The sequence below is a fragment of the Buteo buteo genome, chromosome 5 (genome assembly GCF_964188355.1).
Source record: "Buteo buteo chromosome 5, bButBut1.hap1.1, whole genome shotgun sequence".
Lineage (NCBI taxonomy): Eukaryota > Metazoa > Chordata > Aves > Accipitriformes > Accipitridae > Buteo > Buteo buteo.
Genome location: NC_134175.1, coordinates 35,170,989 through 35,188,756, shown reverse-complemented (window position 1 = coordinate 35,188,756; position 17,768 = coordinate 35,170,989).

The window sequence follows — 17,768 nt, the reverse complement described above, 5'->3', positions numbered from 1 at the left end:
TCTCTCTCTCTCAACTTTGGGTATGGTTTCCATATAACTCTTATCTAGGAACCTTTGCATCAGATATAGGTATAAATACAATTGTGTAAACAGCATAATTATTCTTTCTTTTTTTTTTTTCTGAGTACTATGCTACTCAGACATTTTTATGTGTTCATTTATCCTGCTTTAGGAGATAATGTGGTGCTGTTTTTTTAAAGTTCTGGTCTTCAGAGAAAATAAGGAAAAAGGGGGTTTTAGGGATTTAGGGCCTATCTCCTAATAATTTTTAAATCTGTTGGCAAAGTTCAACCAAGTTTGACTGAGTAATATGCATTAAGATACTGATTTTTTTTTAATTGTTATGAATAAGAATAAGTCTGTTAATACTAGGGAAAAGGCTCAAAGCAGCCAACCATTATTTGCTCTATTTGGCAGCAGCTGGTTGACGACAAAACCTACATGAGCTATTGGAGCAGTCTCACCACGTGACGTCTCTTACCTAGCTGGCAGGCCAGAACTCAAAACTAGAGGTTATGGGAAAAGCCAGAAATATTCTGGGGATGTTCCATTAAAGACACAGAGGATGTCTTGGAGGTTTTTAAGATATAGAGGTAATCTAAGGATTACTTGGGATACTGAGGGGATGGGAGTAAAGACAAGTAAAGGATATAGGGGGATATAGGAAACAGAACTATAATAAATCAATTTTCATGTTAATTGAACAGCTTTACTCTTTTGAGTATTCTAATATTTCATTATTGGACTCTTCTCCATGGTCCTGAGACAACAGATAAGAATGACAAATCACTCACAGGGAGTTTCAAAACTTTGTCCACCAATACAGTACCAATTTTTGTGCTGTAGAAAGCAATCCTTCAACTTTTACAGCCATACGTTGGGGCAGAAGATAATTGGATGTAGTCTTACAAGTACATTCTCCTGACATTACTAAAGAGAAGCTGTGAACAGCAAAGGTTGAGGAAGAAAACAAGTCCGTTAAATGTGATGGTAATAGAAGAGTCACAGTGCCCATAAGCTACCTATGTTGGCTATTTCCATTTGATTCATCAGAACAATGCAAAAGGCTTTGTTTTCTTGCTTTTATTTTCTTTACAGTATTTAAGCATTTCAGTGATATGGAGTCTTCCAACATTAAAAGGTGATGCTATATTGTTGCATTTGAAGGACATGATTTGAACATTGTAGACCAAATTGCTTATGAAAGTTAAAAATAAAAGAATGGAGAATTCCGGAAAAGAAAAGCCACATGAAGATTCTCTAGAACACTGCCTCCTTGGAAGACAAAGTTGCTCCTCAGTGAGGGAGCACAAACTTCAGAATTGGATTTTTCTTGAGAAAGAAAGGAAGAACTATACAGGAAAATAGTATAAGATGGGACTGAAGCAACATTTCTAGGTATTTGCAAGACCTGAATAACCCTGGCTAATCCATGACTATTCCAGCCACTGTAGTCATTCCACTGGAGATGTTTTTGCAGAAAGTGAAGAGATCACAGTGGAGATTGGTAACTTCCATATTTGAGAGCTGGAGAAAGCAATGAGCCTATGGATATAAACTATACTACTACTACTACAAAAAAAGTCTTGTTCTGAATAATACACAAATTAGGTAGTATTAAAACATAATAAAATTAATTAATTTGGTTTAGATAAGCAATTTAAAATATTATTCACTTACACAGAACATTTTCAGCAATAATTCTAAGAAAATTTTGAATGTGTAATTCAATATATAAACCCACACCATCCATATGTAACTGACAATGAATCATCTCTTGAAGAGTAAGAAATGGAAAACTAGGTAAAGGCATAATACAGCATACAATATTTAGTAACTGAAAGGCAGAGACAATATTGTATTAGTTTTAGGACTGCTACTGTATGTCTCTGTCAGATTTAAAGGGACAGTTCCCTAGACAGTATGAGAAAAAAATTCTTACAAACATTTCATCTCAGGGAGTCCTGAACTGATCAGGAAAGGTCACAATGGGAAAAAAATCCACTTTTGTATGATCTGCAATACTGGGGCTGGTCAGATGTTCACAATATATTGCTCACCAAGTATCGCTCTGAGCCCAAGAATTATTAAGTTTTTTGGTGAATAACTTTGAATAATTAATCATTCTGAGAAAATCACAATCTGTTCACCAAGAGTTCATGAAAAAAACAAGGTGAATAATTCATTATGAATTATTTGACCAGTTTTAGCAATGAGATTCTAAATCTGTCTTCTTATGGATATTAACCTCATTAATACTATTTAGATACAAAGCTTCAAGATAATTAAAATTATGCAATACTGCACATCTCATATAACACAATTTAAGCCACTGAGTTTCTTTTTGTAAATACTTTGGAAATAAGTCTTTATTTATTATATTTTTAAAAGGCCCTGTGTATCACTTTAGAAGTACTGGTAGTCCTGGAACAATTAATGCAATAACAGAACATTCTTACATAAGAAGAAAGACTTGACAGCAGGCAGATCTAAATGTTTAAAATCTGCTGGGGTCTACTGCTATAACACATAGCTGAGTGACCAGTTTTGTAGCAAGATGCTGTCACTCATGAGTTTTAGGGAATTTGAGAGTATGTCTAATCCTGCACTAAGAAACAGAACTTCCATGGATGTAAAAGAAATCGTGTTCAGATTCCCATTCTTAAATATTTACAAAACATTAATTATAATAATTATACAACAATTATTGAACGATAATTTAATAACTGAATGTTACAAGACTAATTTCAAACTGTTCCAATGTGCCATCCTAAAACAACACATTTAACCCATTACTACACTATTTCTGTTTCAATATAAACATGACATTGTTTTAAATTAAAAGCTAACATATTCTGACAATTCCTAAGCAACACACAGCCAACTATCCAATTTCATTAGTTAAAGCTGTAGTTTCATGACACTTTGAGCTGCTCTACATCAGAGCTGCTAGTGTGCTTTCTGCCAAGTGTTTCTGCCTACTCCTTACATCAGCAGTAGTGTTTGGATGATGCTGTCCCCCCGCTGCCTTCCCACAGAGGTGAGTTGTTCCATGGCAGAATATTATTCAGGGTGCAGCCTGACAATACAACTAGGCTGGTCTAAACGCAAGCCCCTATCAAAAGAGATTATCCTGCTTCTTTTTTGTTCCTGAACCTGGTTGCATGCCTCCCTGGCATAGGTATTGATCTGACCCCACAGTGAAGCCAAAGAGACAGAAAACCAATCTTATAAAGTATACTTCTCTGGGTTAGTAGCAGGCCATTGAGCTACAAGAGATTCAGTTTGAAGTCAGATGAATGAAGGTGCCAGTGAAAATGCTGGAGAAGAGCACAGCAAAGAGAGCTCAAGGGAAAGCAGTGGTAACATATGGCCAAAAGTAGGGTTTGCAGCAATCAACATTTAGATTGGCTTCAGCTTCAGTGGAACCACAGCCTTGGATTTACTGTAAATAAGATCTAATTCTGAAGGAACTTCCTCAAAACAAACATAAGGCAAGTCATTCCATACTCCTCCCCCAAGAAAAAAACCAACAGGCACATCAATTACAGTGATAGTAATAGTAATAGTAACTTACTTCATCTAATGTATTTTCAGCCATTTGGCATATCACATGTGAGTCCACCAGTTGATTATACTTGATGCTGACCTGAGTTTTAGCTATGCAAGATTTAATCTGACCCTTCAAAGAATATTTTAAAAACATTTAATTGTAAATGTAATGCAATGCATTTTTAAAAGTGTTTTACTCTTTACTATATGGAAATATATATCACATTACTTTGAAATGTCAGTAAAAGCCTTTTAAAAGAATAGCTCTTGCAGAAGAAATTTTCCAGTTAAATAATTTTGAAAGTAATCCTCTATTGGGTCCTGTGTTGTCAAAATCAGTTTATACATTATGAAACTATTTACTATATACTATTTATATACTTGGTGAATATTTTCAGTACTACTTCTAAATTTGAATACAAAATCTGAAATTATGTAAAGAGATATAACTTCAGAAGTTTTCTTCTATGTACTGCATTAAAACATATGCAATATGTACATAGTAAATATGAAAGATGATCCACAGTTTGACAGCTAAAAATTATGCTAATAATTATTTCTATTAATAAATTAAGTGAAATTGTCATAGCAGCGTGTTGGCAGAAGGCAAAAGTGTATACAGGAGGGATTTGGCTATGTAGTTCCTATTCACGCCAATCATTCAACTGCATACCAGCTCTAGGAAATTTCTTCTTTTTAGTTTAGTATTAGTTTTTTTAATCTTTGGCGCATTTTAAGCTGGAATTAAAGAGTGACTGATCTCTGCCAATTCCCTCAGCTGTGGCATTCAGAAATACAATCTTCCCAATGTTACTTTTTTCTGCTCTGTATTAAAGAAGGAATTTATCTCAAAAAACAGGGCTGTAGCTTTATATTACTAATAGCTATATAGTTATAGTAACCACTGCAGCTATACTATTTTTACTGGTTAGTCTAATGTTCATTTGTATGACACCATAATAATTCTGTAAGAATTCTGTAAGAAAAATTAATGAAGCCATAAATCAGAAGAAGATAATGAATTGGATAGACAAGATTTCATAGAAACACAACATTTTAGAGTAAAATGTAGTAAGAAAGTTACTAGTAGAAAACATGCATATGGGAGAAACATTAGCAAGATTTGCATTCAGCACTTCTTGCTAACTAGTTTTCTCTTAAGGTCTGGGAAAAACACTGAGCAGATCTCTTACAACTATGTTTCTTCACAGTACTGATGGGTTGCCTGGTGGATGTCTATTGCTCTGCCCTACCAGAGAAGAAACTTTATCTTAAGGCTAGGGAAGTCTTTGAAAGGTTAGTCCTTTCTTGCTGTTGGATGGTTTCCTTGGCCATGAATAGAGAGATCAGTGTGAGATGAAAGGTCCACAGAAATAAGTAGCAAGTCTAGGTGGAGGGAAGTCACCTCTAAAATGGGGCACATCTTGTTGCCTACCAGCATGAAAGAAAGGGGATCTAAATTTCAAAAAAAATGACAGACAAGAAACTTGTTAGAACAAAACATTATCAACCATATATTTAGATGAGAGTGTGAGATGGGACCTCCCACCAACTACCAACTCATTCTACTACAGCTTTAGTTCACTAAGCTTTCAGCAGTTTGCTAACTCTCATGATTTTACTGAGAATATCCCAATATTGTGTGATGGATTACACTGAGAATCTCAGCTTCCATTAAATCAAACCAAAACATGATTTTTCACACAAATAGCTTACCTGTAAAAAATATCAGTGATTTAATAGCACAAATGTGACAGCCGTAAGAAGGAAATTGTATCCCTTTTTGCTGCTTTCTCTAATCTCTCTCTGGTATTTTATGAACTACCTAAAGGTGCAGATGAAAATATCTTGGTCTCAGACTTACTTAATTACATTAAGCAGCCTGATATTGATTTTTTTAAAGTTTTGTGGTGTCTTTTCAGATTTTGAGGCTGAATTACAGTCTTCTGAATATTATTGTTCTAAAAGGATCACAATAATTATAAGGATAAGCAATTATCTGTCTCTTCCAGTTAGTAATTCCAAATGCTCAAAATATACGCATATTAAATTTCACAAGTCTTTTAAGTGCAGGTCAACAGCCTTCTTCACTCTATTTAACCAGACATGTACTAAGAAGTTATGTAATTTCCATAAAGTGTAGACAGTTCATAACAAAGCCTATAGGGTGGGGTTTTTTCAGTCCTGTACTCCCTTTAACATATAAAATTTTTTTTAAAATGATCAGATAAATACAGGCATTGTGTGCTAGAGTAATCAAACTTGCAAATAATAAAATGCATTTGCAGTTTTTAAGAAAAAAAGATTATGTCTGCATTTTTATTATTAAGGTTATTTACTTTTAAAATAATTTATAAAGGAGCTATTTTAGTATCTATAATCTGATTTATTTCACAGTGCTTTAAAATGTCTACTGTGGAACTAAGAACAACATATAGCATTTAAAGGAATGAGCTCAGAAATGCTGTTGTTAACACAACATACTGCTAATATGATAGCAGGACCGAAAATTAGGACATGCTGCTCTCACCCTAGGAGAAGTTATCAGACTAGTTAGATTTTAGATGGAGACTATTTTCCTTCTGAAGACAACAGCCTCCCTTTTGTTCATGCCTCTGTACTGTTCCTTAAAGCCATGGCTTGATCACGCATTCCAGTGTTCTGTTCTCTCAAAATAGCAATATACCTCTCCTTTCAGCAATACTCCTCTATTCTTCTTGGGGAAGGCAGGATAAAATGGCTACAAATGGCCAGTAAGGAAGACTTATGCAAATATGAAAATTCCATAAAGATTAATGGCAACAGCTAATCTGTAAGCAGCAAAACCAAGTCTTCTCCAGATAAAAGCTTTGTTCAGGCAATCTAGCTTTAGTTAAACAATACTATTTAGCTGATAAAAAAAAAGAATAGAGACTTGCAAGCATATTTAAATTAAGCAATAGATAACATAAAGAAGTTCTTAGAGACATCTAATTAAATATATTTAATCTCTTCAATCTACCCATCAAGTGCTCTATACCTTAAGAGTTTATATTCAAATATATATCTTAGATTCTCCAAATTTAAACATAGTCACTTTTCTCTCACCATATTATTTTTAACAATTTCTTTAGTGTTTAGTTTAATATTAAGCAAGATGATTTGCTAGATAGTCCAGCAAAGAATTCCATAAATGGTAAAAACTGTGACATCATTCTTGCCCACCCTCCACTCATGCAAGCAGAACTCCCTGTAATATAGTTTATAATTCATTGTCAAGTTTAAGTATGTTAAATATTAGTGCTTTCATCCACCTTCTTTCAAGTCTGAATACACAGTTTAAAATTAATCAAACTAGGCCCTACTCTTTTAAAACAACTAAACATTTCAGTTTGAAAAGCAGCTACTGTGCAAGCAGCCTGACTTAAAGAGAAAAATAAAAGGAAATTCTGGATCCATAATTCACCCTCCACCTTCTGACCCCACCAACCGCCATATTAGTGTGCCCCCACCAAAATACCAGCTTGTGTTTACAGTTTCGTTCCTCCTGATGGTGGATGGGCGCGTGTACACGCACTCGCTCTATGTGCACTCAATAGGATCATGATCTGGAGAGCTGAAAATGTAAACACAAGCTGGTATTGTGGTGTGACTAGCGGTTTGTGGTTTCTTTGTTTGAATATTTCAAAAATGGCACACTGGCCAGAACTTAAGAGGAGAAAAGCAGAGCTGCTATTTATACGAAAATTTGATGGTTCCAATATTCACAATTCAGGTAGATAAAAAGGGCTACACAATTGGAAGCTATTTTTCAATACTTTATTTTTTACATAGTCAACTACACTTCAGTGCAGGAATTTCGTTTTCAGGGATAGATAAAATATACTTTACCCTTAATTTCACATAATGAGGAATACCCTGCTTGTTTAGGTGCCCATCGAGCAATTTTTTACAGATTAGGAAGGCTCTATTCATCCAAAGGTGTCCATAATCATGTGACTAAAGTAGGAAATATGGTTAAGCATTCGCAGGATTAGCTCATTTTAGGTGACTAGAAGTAATTCTCTTTTCATAAAGAATTTACTGGATCATGGAGCTGGCCATTTTCCTTATTCAAGCTCAAACATGGATTCATATGTGGACCAAACATCCCAAGCAGACCTCTGAAATGGCATATCCATATGGTTAAAAGAGTGCAAGCTTAAATCAGTGTCATTTCAGAAATAATTTTTTTTCTTTTTGCTTTGCTGGAAGTAGATGAAGCAGAATGACTCTATGAAAAGACCATGTGTCCAAAACCTTATCTGTTTTTTTCTAAATATATCAGCCAGTCTTAATAAAACCTCTTAATATAAGCATTGTTTTGCTACTATTCTGAACATGGTGGGGAGGAGGGGAGAGGACTGAAAGTCAGCTTATAAAATACTGGATTATATCCAGTTCTATTATCATATTATAGTTAAAAACTGGTTTTTTTAGTAAGTTTATCAAAAGTAGATATTTGAAATAAGGTATTTTATTTTTTTCAATCATTTATTTTAATCAGAGTTGCAGACTGGTTCCAACACCTATTACACATACTACACATGCTTATCACTGCAAATTTAAACAACAGCTGGAAGTACAATTTAAGAAAAGATTGAAAAAAGCAGAGTGATATTCTCAAAACAGTGAAAAAAGTACAGAAATTCTGTTGGCATTAACGCAACAATTCTTTATTCAAGAAAGAGGGACAGTTCTGCAACTAATACCAGTGTTCCATAGAAGAACAGCAGTGTTATTCTTACAGTAACTCACAGCTCATGAAAAGAGCATCTGGTTTATAAATACTTACCAGTTCCATTTGATTGAAACATATCTGTCACATAAAAAGCAGGAAATTCTTAAAGTATATAGTATTACCTTATACACAAAATCATACAACAAGAATGCTCAATTTTCCTCTTCAAAAACTTTTCATGTGTATTTTAGAAACATTTGATCACTTTACACAAACTGCACAACTGCAATGCCATCATAAGGTAGAACATCTTGCTTCTTTTTAATACATTACTCTATATAAGCACCCTCACAAAGACAGCTTGCAAGCATTTCACAAATTATAATAATGGAACCACCTACATGTATATCAGTGCTGACAGATCTGGATCATCTTATTTTCACCTGCAGTAAGTTCAGACTCAGCTGAAAACTAAATTATACAATGAACAGCTTTGTTGTAGGAATATGCATGGCCTTATTTTCCACCAACATTTGCAGAACAAATGCATGCAGCTAGCATAGATATTTAATATATTTAATATCAATGGTAATAAATACTAATGACCTTGTGATCTAACTTTTTTCATCCAAATCAAAGATAAATTTCATCACTTCATTTTTGTACATACTGCACTATAGAGGAATGGTTTGTTTTGTCCATACTGAGGCACACCTGTTCCTTTGCCATTATCTGCAATAGCTTCATGTAGCAAAAGGAAAATGTACCCAAAAAGATCTTCTTGCTGTTAACTGATACTAGTAATAGCATTCCCATTGACTGCAATATCATGATTTAGATGAAGAATTAAGTAAAGGAGAATTTAGCATTCAGCTATTATAGAAAATACCATAGAATTCTGATGACCATTTGTAGTCAGGACCTTTATACTATATGCTGTTCTTAAAGGTAGTGGCAGTTGTGGTCTATAATAAGAGGACTGCCAACTAGGCTGATAATGCCACTCTGGAATTTCTGAGTTTTAAAGACCAGTATTGACCAAATATAGACCAATAAGACCAGATATTGGTCTTATTCCTTGGGCATTGTAGAACAGTTTATGCCAGGATGGCTTGAGTCATATAGAATACATTTGTAACTCTTAAAAAGGGAAAGACAGCATTATTCACAGTATTTCCTTGTGTTTGAAGATCTATCTTAACCAATTTTTCTAAAGAAATATAAATATATTCTCCATGCAAACATGAAATAAATTTGTGTGCAATACTACATAATAATACATGCCTTCCCCTCCTACTGGCATCAGTCAATGTAAAATAAAATAAACCCATCATTCTTTAGTAAGCTTTATGAAACAGCATATATTTAGCATATATTTAGCTGCTTCTACAGAAAAAGCACCCTGCTTATTCAACTGGCAAAATGACAAAGACCTCAAGAGGCAATAGATTGGTATGCCCAAATTTAGGCAGAGTGGATTCTTTCTCCTTAAAAATACCACTTCATTCAAAATATATAAGGGATAGCTGCTTTCTCTGTCATAAGAAAGGCTTATATTATTTGAGTGTTTTTTTCTATTTGTATAGTAAAACATAATGATAGAAGCAACAAGGAACAAAACTTACCTACATTATAACAGCATGTAATTATAACAACACATAAGTAGAGTAAGAAAAACATTACTCTACATCATTCATGACATGAATATAATCCACAGCAGTAAAGTATATCTGGAGCCAATTTTAAATTAAAAGGGAAGTATCAAAACTAGCTAGAATTTTACTGGTAAGCAGTGAAGAAAATTTAACAAACACTCAGGAAATTAAAAAGACCTGAAAGAAGTACCATAAAATTAGAAGGCCTACACCACATTAATATTGTAAATAGCTCACCAACTTTAAGTCTAATGGCTGTTTGAAAACTAACTGCACTATCAAAGGTATTTTAAAATAATTAGAAGCATGATTACTTTTCACACAGCGGTCAGCCTATTCTTACCCTTCAAGACAGTAAGGGTGGTTTGCATTTACAAAATTCTTTGTTACTTAAGTATTTCTGTGTATAACAGTATCAGTCAGACAGAAATACAGTTCTAGATTGAACAACATGCACTCTGTCAGCAAGCTAAAAAGTTACAACAGCTTCAAATTGTTTTCTCAAAAATTAAAACTAGAAAACATTTATTTAAAAATTATGTCCCATGTAGAGGGTCAGAAGTCATGGTTTAAAAGACCTGGGCTCTATACCCAATTTTCATGATTATTTGAACAGATTATTTGGTAGTCTACATGTGATGATTGCTACTGGGGATTATTTTTCTCTTACTTACTTAAGAAACAAGAACATAAAAGATTGTATAGAGAAAATCTGAATTAACTGTTTTTGAACGTTCTTCAGTGGGATGGAGATCCTTAAAATTACTGCTTATGTATAATATTAAGAATACATTTTGTTGTCTTCCATTACAAAAGAACAGAGCTATTTTACCTACCACTCATTTAAAGAATGTTAACTATTTGTGTATTACTACCATTACAAAATTCTAGATCTATTACCAAGAACCAAGTCAATGGGTAAAGTAGAGCACAAAATTTGACCTTTAAAAATATTTGTAAAGTTTTCCTGTTTTTTTTAGAGAGAGACATATTTTGCTGAGTGGTTAATGAATTCAGATAGTGACCATTTGACCTAGGTTTTTGAAAGTAATTAGCAGCTCCAGTTACCTGAAAGATGGAGCTAAGATGATCAGGCAGTTTTAAATCAGCGCATTTCTAATTAAAAATGATGTTATTTACAGTCACTCAATAGAAGTTGTAAGCATCTGTGCTCATAAAGAAATATGCAACAAAGGATTGATGATTTTTTAGAGGCTATTCACAGTTGCTGAAAACAGCAAGTGAAGGATGTTGAATACAAAAGGTAATTGTTAGCTAGATGAGATTATCACTCTTGCTTTAACTTATTTTTCAGGTAACTTGGAAATATGTCATTTAATTAATTTCTATATTCAAGTTTTGTGGAGAAGGGAAACTTCTTCCCAATACTGAGCATAAAACTAAGCTGAAAGGAGCAAATAATTATATTAGCTTGTTCGACAAATCCTGAGAAGGGTACTACACAAAGGCCAACGCAATGGGAATTTTAAGTATGCAAACACTAGTAAAAAAACCCAAGCTCTGAAATTACACATACTCTGAAATTACTCATACCCAAAATACTCTTATAAGGCTCTGATGCCATGAGGTAGTTTCTAGGGAGTATAATTACTGTAAGAAAAGGATCCTTGAGACTAACAATTGCATTTATTCCACCCAAAATTCCCTATTGCACACATGCCCTATGAATCATCATACTATATTTCAGATATTTTAAACATTGTAATTTCATGGCCTATACATGGAAACTACTCAAAGACTCTAAAGCATTTTTAAACCACCAGTGTTAACTTTGTGATCTGCGGACTACAGAAAAAAAGTGTCTGTGGACTAATTCTTAGTCCTCAAACTCTGCTTCTAAAGCAATCTGTGAAAGGCAATTAAGAAAAACAAATTTATATATGTCAGTATAATCAAAATGTACGACGTATCTAAAGGAGTCCACTGAAATTTTTTACCTCTTCACAAGTCAATACTGCCATATACTGACATAAATAGTTGAAATAAAACAAGAGCCAAAAAGAACTTTAAGGTTTGGGCTACTATCAACAAAGTTTGAATATTAACAAAACTAGGTAGCAGATACTGTAGTCTTTTCTTGGCCATTTAAACTTGTGCATGAAGTTCTCTTGGCTATTAAACCAGTTACATTGGTTTAATCAGGTAGATAGAAAAATCTGTGGTCTCAAAACAAGTTAAGATGTTTCTCTACTATATTAATTCAAATCCATTATCTTAAAAAGGCTCCAAACCATGATTATAGATTGTGTATTGCATCACATTTTAACAACCCAGCAACTTAGATACCAGCAATACAATAATTAAAAAAACTGAATGAATATCCATTTTTCATTATGTCATTTCAATATTTTTACTTAATTGCAAGAAGCTTTTGTATTTACTTTTGCCTCAAACATTCTGCTTATCTGTGTGATATTCTGCCTATCTGGATTTAGACTAATTTTTATCAGTGAGACAAAATATAATCATTTAGGCAGTGCTGTGACAACTAACACTTTAACAGCAGGAATAAACAAGGGAGTCCTATTTACTTTTTTTAGCAGAGTAACTAAATCTGAAATAAAATAATAAAATAAACTTTAAATTTGATTACATTAAATTAAATTAAATTTAAAATTAACATAAACTATTCACAGAATGGATCAATGATGTCTTAAGTACCTGAGAGTTGCCTCATCAGTTCTCAGAAACTCAAAAGACAAATATGCCAATATTTTTATAAAAAATAGTATGTGCAAGTGTAATATTTGCATCTACCTTCTCTGCAAGAGATAAAAATATGTTTGATTTTCTTAGCAAAAAATATCTGAAATGGATCATATTTTCCACATCCTACCTTTGCAGAGGAAATGCTTAGTTTCAACTGGTGCTTGGACTGAACTCTGGACATAGAAAAAGATAGAAAAAAAAAGTGTTTAGTAGTTCAAGATAAAAGAATCAGGACTCCCTAAATGAAGAAAAAAATCTGGAGACACATAAATAATAAAAAAAAAAGTCTGAAATTAGAAATCTGGGCAGTATTAAGAGTTTCTTCAGATCATTTCTACAATGGAGATTCAAACTGCCACCACATGGTTCCAAATATTTAGGTCTCCAAATACCAACTGTTACAACGTATAATTAAAGTCAGTTTATAGCCTTTAATCAACTGAATCAAGATAGCTAGTGAGATGAGATAAATTGCTACTGTATTTATTTATGGCACAGAGCCAATATAACTAAAATAAGGATCTTGCCTTACCTGAATAGTTTATTGCCAATTGCAAGTACTCTGCCTATCCAAATTATATTTCTATCAATGTTTGTAAGAAGCTTGCCTATTCAGTAGAATAAAATCCCCCCAAATCATATTTCTGACAAATCAGGTACTACAGGAATGAAACAAACCTTTTCTACATGCTTCTAGTATTTTTACTGTGATCAACACAAAGAACAAGATATGATCACAACTGTACAAATTGTGCATAGTCAAGAAACGATTATGCTATATTTTATTTTCCTTTTCCTTCTACCAGTGCCTCATATTACAAAAAGCTGAACTGACTGAAGTATGATTTATATGTTTAATTAATAAAATAGCTATTTTCTAAACCAACCTAGAAGGAGAAATATCTAAGATTATCTAGCTAGCTGTTTATAATTTGTATTATCTCAGAAAAGTTCCAAACACAATAAGGATCCTGCATGCTTTAATGTTTACAATCATAGCAGAGAATTCTACTAAGAAGGTCATGGAAGAAAGAGTCAGGGCAATGAAGGGGAAAAATGCCACGGGGTGTATCTTGGTGGACTACAAGAACTGAAACCATCCTAAAGAGAAGAGTCAACATCATCGGATCAATAGGTTGCATAACTCTGAAGAGGAAGGCTATGTGGAAGTCACAAATTTCAAGTTAGATACATTATTTTGTATTTAGTTCGTTTCTATTTAAATAGAAAGTACAGGTTCTTTCACTTCCTAATAACATTGTAAATCACAAATAATGAAGAGAACCTTGTTCTGTAGAGGCACCAAGAATGTAAATACCTTATTCTCTGCTATACTACTGTGCTTATTAGAGTAATGTAATCTCTACAGATTTAATTTGTTATGGAGAGCACTGTGGAATGAAGCTATGTAGCAATTCTTCATTACTTTTGTGTCATCACAGAATTTCCAAAACTTACAAATTGCATCCCTATTCGTGAGGAAATTTCAAAGGAAAAAGTTCTGGCTGAGCAGAAAACCTGTTTTTATAGAATAGTATCATCCCTACCATCCCTTTAGTAAGTCATTATAATTACTTTCGCTGTTGTCACCATCGTTATGTCCTCCAGCAGTATAGTCATGGATAGCTTTTCTTTAGCATATCTTTACAAGTTGAGTTGAAAGCAATCTATTTTCTGCAAAATGGCTGCCTTTCATTGTATACAGGACACTGAACCTCTTGTGTGAGACCTTTTCACCATGTTGTGATTGATTTTACATCTATTGAAAACAAGTCTGGTCTCTGCCATTTGTTTACCCTTGTATTCTCTCTTTATGCTTTGGTATGCATTTTTAATTAGATACACTCCAGTTCTTTCACCACTAGCTAACACTTTTATTTGGGAAGCAGTCTTTACTAGCCCTGCAAATATCCGCTGTTCTTTGCAATGTCAAGTCCTTTTCTCACCTTGCTTTGACTTGGTTATCACTTATATCACAAGTAATTCATCCATCTGTTAACTGCTCCAATTCACATTACTTGGCTTTATTTTAAAGATCTTAACAATGGTCAATGGTCTCATCTGGCAGCTGGTTTCTTGTAAAAAATGTGCCTTTCCCAAGTGACATTCTTGTGAGGATCAAAATATTCACTGAATGGTTTTTATCTGGCAGTTTACAGGTCCCTCAGGCTCTCCATAGAACATATTGCATATATCCAGTGCTTTGGGCATGCCATGTGTAGCAATGTGGAGGACTTCACCTTCCTCAGTTTTATTTCACTCTTCTCCAGCTTTCTGCCATGTTTTCTTTCCATACTGTGGGTTAACTCTTGCCACAATAAAAAATAATGATGACATAACATGCATCTACACGCATGTTTAAGTTTGGATCCACAGTATGCCTTTAAAGCAAAACTCTCTATTCTGGTGCACTTCGGTGCTTTGGTTTGCACCATGAAGCTGTCTGGGGGTACTGGAAGTGGATTCTTTCATAGGAAAAACTGCAGACCAGGAACATGCTTAATACGCTTCAGTTGCAAATGGGCATTCACTCTATGGGACTCAATTAGAGCTATTCAAAGTAAAAAATGCTGAAAGAAACATAGCATGGTTGCCTGTCTAGCCCTACAGATTTGTTCCTACTAGTCTGTACTACTTCCTAACACAGGCATAGCCACAGAAGTGATTGAAATTCTCTTTATTTCCTGGCTCTCACTACCTGACATTGGTGAAAAGCATTACACCAGTTACACAGCACTTTTATAAAGGAATATTTCCGTCCAACAACAGAAATATCTTAAGTACTAAAGGAAGTGTAAAATTTATTTTTATTGTGTCACAAATAAGGGGGAAAACTCCCACTGAATAAAAAAAAAAAAAAAAAAAAAAGAATTAGGTGGAACATCGTTCCATCCCACAGTAATCCAGAAAAAACCCACAGTATGTCCACTTTACATACCACCTTTCTCTTAATTTACAGTCTTCAATTTACAGTCTTCTACACAGTTATTTAAATAATCTGTCTCTCACGGAGTAGCACCTTTGCAATTGCCAGGGACACAAACCCACTTCTCTGTTTCCTCATAAAAATTTTCCATAGACACCCCCAACACAAGCATTTCCAGCAAGACTGATTTTTTCTTGGCCTTATCTTCTCCAGATGGTTTGTAGATAGTTCTCACAACTCAGCCATCACTTTAAATAGACAGACAAAAGTCCAGTTTCCTTTAGGACTGTATATGAAACTTGTATTGGCTGGCAAATACTGAAACTTTCAATATAAACAAGATCTTTTGGCTCCAGTTGGGGGGGGAGGATAGTTATTATGGCTCACTGTAGGGAGTGTTTGCTTTCTTAGTATTCTCTCCCTTCTAAACTGGGATGGATTATATCCAAATACATTGTTACCATTCTTCTCACCCAAATTAATTTGGGTTTATACTTGTCATACTTTAATGGGCAGGTCTATGTTCTGGAAGAGATGAAAATAGTTTTGTTTGCAGGTTTTCAATAATCATATGCTTCATGATTAATGAAGCCTCTTTCAAACCTCTAACAGCCTTCTGCAGCTGATTGTAGAATTGTTGAGAAGACTAAAAAAAGTAATCTCACTCTAACATACTATCTTTAACTAATCTTGTAAAATTTTATGCATTGTCTGTGACAAGACCTGTTATTAGTTTGTATGCAGCAAAGAGTTGATCAGGCATTTTACAAGCTGTTGGGGATGTCACATAGGTCATCGTAAGCACTTCCAACTGTTTTGAGTGCTTGCCAAGTATGACAGAAGAAACCATTTTCCCATACACAGGTTTGCCAAGACAGAGCTCCAGTTCATTCCCAGGGTAAAAGGCTACAGTTTAAGAAACTACTATTCCTCTATTACTTTTTCAGTGTTTGACTACCAAACATAGTTCTAAGCAAATAGAAAAAAAATAGTGTGTGGCTTCTGACTCTATTATCCTCTCACAAGGATGTTGTCAGCACTTGAACTCCCCAATGCATATTAATTTCCTATGCTCTGTTCTATATGCTTAAACATAGAAAATATAATTGTCCATAATTCTAATGTTTTGTCCAATCTACAGTGCATTGTGTACCCTAATCCCAGGCTTCCTAAAATTGTATCTTCTGTTGTTTGGGGGTGGGTGGTGGTGGTGGTGGTGGTTAATACTATAACAAAGTCCTGGAGACTTCCTCCTGTCCTAGCACAAACAGCATTCTACTTGTCTATATATTTGATCTGCAGGAAAATTGTGGCCAATCTCTCAGTGTACTCCTTGTGTTCTACACACAACTCTTCAATTTTGTCACCCAGCTCTGTAAAATTTTACTCATTAATTACAGAGCTGCAGGAATATTGCTGCTTTAACCCAATCACAAACAGCCTTGGGGGAAAATCAAATACCAGGTAAGCCAGGAGTCAGGAAAAAATGGTGTGACCTCCTAGCAAGTCTGATCCCTGTTGATCGTTTTACTATAAGCAAGGGTAGGTTAGTATGGGGAAAACTGGAAGAATGTAAGGATCCAATCAAAAGAAGCTTTTATCACCTATGACAGCCACCCAAGTAATGAAAAAGGGAACAAATCTTGAATATTTTCATTCAGCACTGCATTACAGCAAAAGAGTAAATAAAAAACTTCTGTGGATTAGCGTTGGCTAGACCAAAACAATGAGGGATTCAGTAGCACGCAAGAAAGTGCCCTTCAGATTAAATGACAATTTGGAAGTGTTTAACAACATATGGTCTCTTTTCTTTGACATATACGATTAAGAATATATCTTTTTTATATCAAAATATAAAATACCATCTGTCATAAGTACCAACTATGATACTGCCTCTATATATCCAATTAATTCACTATACTTTCTAATGTAAATATTTCTCCTATTTTCTCCTTTTTTCTTCTTCTGTAACTATATTTATTTATAAAATTTCAATAAATGTATATATTAAAAAAGTCAATACTATGACTTGAAATGTAATTAGGAATAAGAATGAAAGTCTGTTTCACTCTGTATTTCAAAGGAGAAGGGCCAAATCTTCACATGGTTTGAAATGACATACCTCTTTTAAGTCAGTGGGTATAGGTAAATTACAAAGATCTAACTATCTTGCTTTTCCCTACCATACACATTAACCCAGAGGAAT